General features: G+C 36.8%; 1 protein-coding gene across 4 annotated transcripts in view; it reads left to right on the forward strand.

Moving 5' to 3' along the window:
• LOC149793371 (uncharacterized) overlaps nt 1-6477 on the forward strand; it is a 32990-nt gene extending 26513 nt beyond the window's left edge. For all 4 annotated transcript variants that reach the window (XM_089966368.1, XM_089966367.1, XM_089966366.1 and 1 more), the window contains exon 5: nt 6304-6477. The gene's annotated coding sequence lies outside the window, so the exon portion shown is untranslated. The remainder of the gene's footprint in view (nt 1-6303) is intronic.
• Nucleotides 6478-6757: the final 280 nt, after the last annotated feature.

Genomic DNA, 6757 nt, shown 5'->3' on the forward strand with positions numbered 1-6757 from the left:
TCCATCACTATGGTATTCAAAGTTACCAATCCCTATTATAACATATCCACCTACATGTGGTCGTGAATCGCTAACGATTCTAGATGCTATAACAAAGTCGTGGGCTACCAATGGTCCATTACCGCATGAGTATACCAGCCTTCGTTTTAAAGATCTCTAAATCTTATAATGGTTGATATTTAAGGAAGACCAGCCACGGCTATTGGTAGGGTTAAGAAATCTAGTGATGTTGATTGTTAAAATATGCGAAACATGATAATCTTGCTGAAGTTACGCACCTCGCTCGGTTTGGCTAGGATGAGGTTGAAGTTTTTCAGGATCAGCATGGGGGTCTAAAGACGAGCAGTATCAAGTTGGTCGATATAATCCTGCGAGTTTCAGGTGCGACTAACGATAACATCGCGGGTATTTAATGATGGCGGAAGAATTAAAGATTCATGCGTATTAATCGCAGAGACCGTATGAGAGATCTTTAAATGTGTTGCTAAAACCGGCGATATGTTGACTGGTGAACTCAAAATGGACAGTAATACAATTAATGCTCTAATAGAACCAGAAGCAGACAATGACGCTACAACGAAGAAATTGGCAAAAAACGACATCGCGATAAGGACCTAGTTAATAACAATCAGTGATAAATTGGCCATATTCAGATATGACTATAATAATCATTTAACCACGTTTACGAACTTTTTCAGAAACATAAGTAGGGTCGCTATAGATTTCTTTGGAAATCCTATGTACGCAGGCGTTAAGCTCACAGAAATCGAAGAAAAAAGAAAAAAGATTAAAAATAATGTAATTCATGCGACTTCATTCATCAACGCGGTATGCACTGTAGTGTCTGAATCAGCAATATGGTCACAGCAAAACAACTTCATCAAACATATCGCTGAGGTCATCTGGGTGTACAGACTCTCCGTGTCCAGCTCTGTGCGATATTTACTACATTTCCATGGCGTCATTCCATCGATAAATTTTCCGGAACCGTGTCAGTCGTGTTAAATCAAAGTACCGAAGAAAACGTTCGTACTAGTACTAGCAGATACAGATGTAACCGCAACGACGTATTGGTGGTGTCTTGCATTTGTCGCAAAAACACCTCAATTAATTAATTAGCATTCGAAGTGTTAACACTTCACATAATGAGCCCATCGTTAGTGATAAACAACTGTCTCACACAATGCTATAGATATGAACAAGTTTGTATGTGGCAGAAATCGCTGGAAAATATCATCGACAGGCGCATGGCAAAACAGAAACAAATATAAATACCGCAGACGCATAATGTTATAGACATTGTTGTATGTGCGGTATCCACCATAGTAGCTGGAACAACGACGATATTCGGTATATTATCAGCGACTGAAATGATAGCACTAGTAATATGAATTGGTGTTGCTGTTATCGCTGATGTTCCATGTATTCTTAATGTCAATGTGATGAAACTATCAAAATGCGCGACTGAGAAATTACTTGAACATACAACGCTGTTTTCAGCGGTGACACATGTTCATGCGCGGTTATCATCGTTGATATAAGTGGGGTTGAATGACAGTCTAATATCAGATAAAAAAGGTTATGGAAATGATTAATATTTATTATGATCGTGTAGGACGCAGAATGTAGAACGTTCCAGCCTAGTGACCAGCACCAGGGATAAAACACCGAGTGTTAACACTCTGCGTGTTTCAACGCTTGGTGTTTCATATTTAGAATCTATAGAAAATAATAACAGATCGTTTTACGATCACGCTGTTAGAAATCATTGTCCCTAACAACACCAACAACAATCACAATGGTGTTAGCGACGTCAACGGAGTCGGAGTTTGACATTAGCTTCCCACTGCCATCCTAGCCAGGGAAATATCACAGGTACAATTACGAGTATATTAAAAATGGCCAAAAATCAGAGAATAGTTGTTTGGTGGGTTATCCGCAAATAATTCTCTTCTTATAAAAAAAATCTGATGGAACACCAGACTGGAATGTCGTCGGCTTGCCGACTGGGAATTATCAAACGAGTAAATCGACGTTGAATTTCAAAGCAGACTTTTCTTTTACTGGATGACAGTTCTTTACTGTCCTTTTAATTGGTGGCAATTATTGATTGGTTATGAACAAAATCAACTGTGATTATCATGTACGGCGATCATGGTCAACCACCACATTTCATAGCTGGTTGAAAGAATATGTTGATTATTACGTAGAAATGTTAGAGCAATTGATGATTCATTGAAGAAACTAAAAGAGGCGATGTGACTTAAATCCAACCTTACTCGATGCACAATGATGCGTGAGGAAATTCCAGAAACAACGAACGACGACTTTTGTAATTTATGGCACCTTAATGATCTAATAGTCGCATCTAGAAAAATAGTTCGTGATTCACTTCTGAGTAAAGTATTTTCCCTTCATAAAGATTGATTTTTAGATTTATGTGTGCCATTGTGTTATCACCCAAATGATACCCATCGACAAAATATTGATGTTGAAATTCTGGGGACTAACGATAAACAAAAACTCGTTCTCAATGATCTTGTTGTTGTTCCTGTGGATGTTGTTGAGAAATCCTTAACACAGCCATCGTGCTGGACTTTAGATATGCAATAACAATTCATTCATCACAGGTACTGACAATCAATAATGCCTATATTTGGAGTGTCGATGATCGTTTCGAATGGTCAACTGTAATATATTTGACAGTATCGAGAGTTACAAAAACGTTTCAGTTACATAGGATGTTTTATACTATAGAAGACAATCAGCCTAAAAAAGTTAACGAGTCCAAGTCTAACACAGTAAAAAAATAATTAGCTGATCACAATGACTTAAAGAGAAACTCGAATTTTATCTTGATGTTGAATTTAGTATGACACTGAAACAACGACAAAAAATCATTGTGCTTGCTGTAACGCAATTTTGTTGTGACAATATTCTCCTAATAATCCACGACAATTTACCGTGGACCGAATAAAAAGTAATCTCGGCCACACACATGTAAATGTGCTGCTAGCCTGTCTTGAATGTAACCGACGTAGGGATGATATTGCTTTGATTTGCTAGCGAATCCATTATGGTGGTAATTGTGAATTTTCAGGAATTACTTGTAATTGTTCACGAACAAATCCACGCAGATGGGCCGTTGAATCTAGCCTGTAAATTGCAGGCGTGCCTGTAGATCTTACAACACTGACAATTGTATGTACGGTTACACTCAAAATGGGATCGGTTATTCTCTTGCTACCACCTTCAAGTTCGCCAGGTTCATATAAATACCTGGCCGTCACTTTACCGAGTAAAATGGTTGTTGTGAGGAAGAGTCATGTAGCTTAGGTGGTATGTGTTTCTTCGAGATAGCATTTATGGGTTTCCTAAAAATTCTACGAGTAACTTCATAGTTTAAAGCAAAAAACACATTCGGTAGTCTTGCAACCTATTCACAAGATCTCTTGTCTGTTGAAGTTTCATGATACTTATATCCAAACAGTCGCTTAGCAAGTGTTCGATTAAATTGCTCAACGAGTGCCTGATCGTGATGAATAGCGGTGTGTTCTCGTCTGATTTTTAACCTTATGTTGTTGCATTAGGTATGTTACTGCTCCATCATTTCTTCGCCAGGACGGGGATATCAACAATCTAGTGTCATGCGATGGCCATCACAGGCGGCCAGACGGTCCAGGTACACGTTGATAAACTAGTTTAAATGCGACTGCACTTTCAATTGCTGTTTAGTTGTAAGCGGCTATACTTCTTTGTACCTACTAGCAACGTCGACGACTGTCAACGCGTATTTGTATGTGCGTGAACGACTTTGTCGTTTGCGTTTACCAGTGATAGCATCACGGGATAAAAACAAAATATCTGTCTGATGAACTTCGTTGTGTGTGTTAACATAAAACCATCCGTTCTGAATTTGTTTTAGGTGGCAGTAGATACATTTGCCATATTGACTGTCGGTCTAACCAATCCGAGGCAACACCAAGCAAGAGAAATGTTGCATCACCGATTTTGCTAATCGCTGCTCTACCCCTCTAGTATCATATGGGGCTATAATAAACATACTCTATTATTATAATTATTGGACAATTCATTCCCGGCCCCCATGGCTAACATACTTCTCATAACCGATTTTATTAGGCAATTTAGCAGCGATTCTCTTACAGATTTTTTTTTTTACAGACTTCAATTTGATGTCTGCAATATGTCGTTGTAGATCTTGATTTGTATACGCGAAATCATAAACATGGCACGCTTGATCTATGACATCCACTGGATATTCTCCTGGTTTTGATTAAGTTTTGTTGTCGAGTCTAATATCATGCTGAGTTCCAGGACCATAATAATTATATTCCGGAAAATGTTTCTCACAAGGATACTTAGCCCATGGAGTCCCTGGTAATTTTCCGAGACGACACAAATCTGTATTTTTGTACCACATTTCACGCAAGTGCATGTCGACAATTCTGCACCATTTTCAAGAAAATGTTTGTTGTTTTTAATCCACTAGTATCAGTGACTTTTTTAATCGAACGCATAACAAACTCATATTCTGATCACATAAATGTAATTGACTTCTCACCATTGCGAGAGCATGAGTCAGTTAAGTAACATCCGGCATTACAAAGACTAATATTCGTGATATTATCATTTGTCCATTTTATCATTTGAGTTTGGTAAAACTCAGTTGCTATTCAGCCTGACGATGAGATGGCTCAATTGAAAAAAACTTTATTTAGTAGCACCATCCGTAGATGACCAACGATGCTATCATGTTCTTAAGAAAAGGATGTAGAAAACAACGACGACGGCAGTGACCTGACTGAATTTATCGCTGATATCGTTGATGCTCGGAAAACCCCATACGGATTTATCACGATAAATGTACACGATCCTAAACTACGATATCGCATTGGTCTGGATAAAATCTTTGGTTAAGAAACCTGTCACCTGACACCGCTACTTCTTTTTACTCCCACGAACAACAGGGAGTGTGAGGACCAACACGGATGTCTCGGGTCATGAACAATGACCTCCGAGGACATTTGACAAACAAGGTTCGGTGTGTGTGTGTAAAGTGGTGGCTAACTAACACGTTAGAGGCCTCGGTTTATTTTTCTGGACCTTACCTATCATTTTTGGTAGAAGCGTTGATTTCACAAATGACTGTCCTCGTTGTGATCTGTTCACACTCTCTGCTGCTGATTTTGACTCAAGAACGTATTTGAAAAAAGTATTTTACTTTAATTTTTATGCAATGTAAAGTCACAAATGATCAGTTGAGGCAGTGGTTGATTGATTCAATAAAAAATCTGATTTGCTAAAAACGATATGCTCAATATCATCAATGTCATATACAAATATTTATTTTACACGTATAACTAGTAAGAAACCTCACACCGATTGCACGAACACCTAATTCGGTATAAGAACAAGGTCCAAGGAAATATAGAGAGCGTGTGTGAAACTTAAAGGACCGCAACGAGATTTTGTACTAGTGTGGGAAATTTCCGCAACGTGTCTACATATGAAAGGAATATGATTAATAATGTTGTCCTTCATGTGAACGCGTCTTTGGAAACTATATGCCCACTGAGACAAGTGTCCATGTAGTCCAACAAATTTTTATTTTACAAACATCTATCATCATGTCTGTCCAGTTTACATAATTACTAAGCATCTTTCTTAAAGCGGAGGATACGCATTTTTAAATAAACTTTCAAAAATCGTCTGCTTTCCTGACAGTACAATAGTTTAAATTTAAGATACGTGGTACCTTAGTTTTAGTTTCGTGTCTAACATTTGTTTTGTCCATTGAATGAGAAGTATAGATTTATGATGAATATTTAATGCCAATCGTTGTAGCATAGGAAGCACCTGTCTCTGTAAATTATTATCGAAAATACCTTATAATATAAAGATAATACCTACGGTATTCATCGGAATGTAACCAATGCACGGAATAAAATAATTATTCAGAATGGCCCGATATACAGAAGAAGAAAAAAAATCTAAAGAACGGGTAGCGAGTCAAATTAACCTACTTTCATTTTTTTAATTTTCATTCCTGCTTTCCATAACCATGGTATCAGTATTCAGTTATAAATAACAGCTAATAAAGATTTCTTACAGATTCATGTAATTCTTTGCATTGAATTCATTCTGAGCAGTCATTATATTTTTCTACCAGCAGTTAAAGAGAGGTATTTAAGATCTTTATAACTTTATCAAAATTATGGATATTTTGCATTACTTTTTCTAGTAGTTGTTTCTTAATTTATATATTTTTCTTTTCATTTATAGAAATCCAGACCACGATGTCCTGATAATTTTGTGGAGAAAAGGCTGTTATTTGTTTGTCACTATCAGATTATCAATCTTCTATTATCATCAATGATATCACAATTTGAAAGAATGTATAAAAATATAAATTGAAGAATGCTTGGAGAATAAATAAATGAATACTGAAATAGACATCCACACTACCAGAGTTAAAGGAGTTATTTTATTGTTATATATGCATATTTCTGATTCTTATTATATACTGGAACCATATGAACATTGAGATTTTATAAATGAATGTGGCATTTATGCAAAGGATAATAGGAAAGAAGAAAAAAGGATGTCAACACGTTTGCATTAAGTCAATACCGACTGTTTGCTTACTGCTACGAACTCAACACTCTAAGTTATGCTTTAGCTTGATTTCATCGAAACTCAATTTCATTCAGTATTTCGGCATACAGTATATCGTCCT

The sequence above is a fragment of the Sinohyriopsis cumingii genome, chromosome 8 (assembly GCF_028554795.1).
Source record: "Sinohyriopsis cumingii isolate HCF-2022 chromosome 8, ASM2855479v2, whole genome shotgun sequence".
NCBI classification, from domain to species: domain Eukaryota; kingdom Metazoa; phylum Mollusca; class Bivalvia; order Unionida; family Unionidae; genus Sinohyriopsis; species Sinohyriopsis cumingii.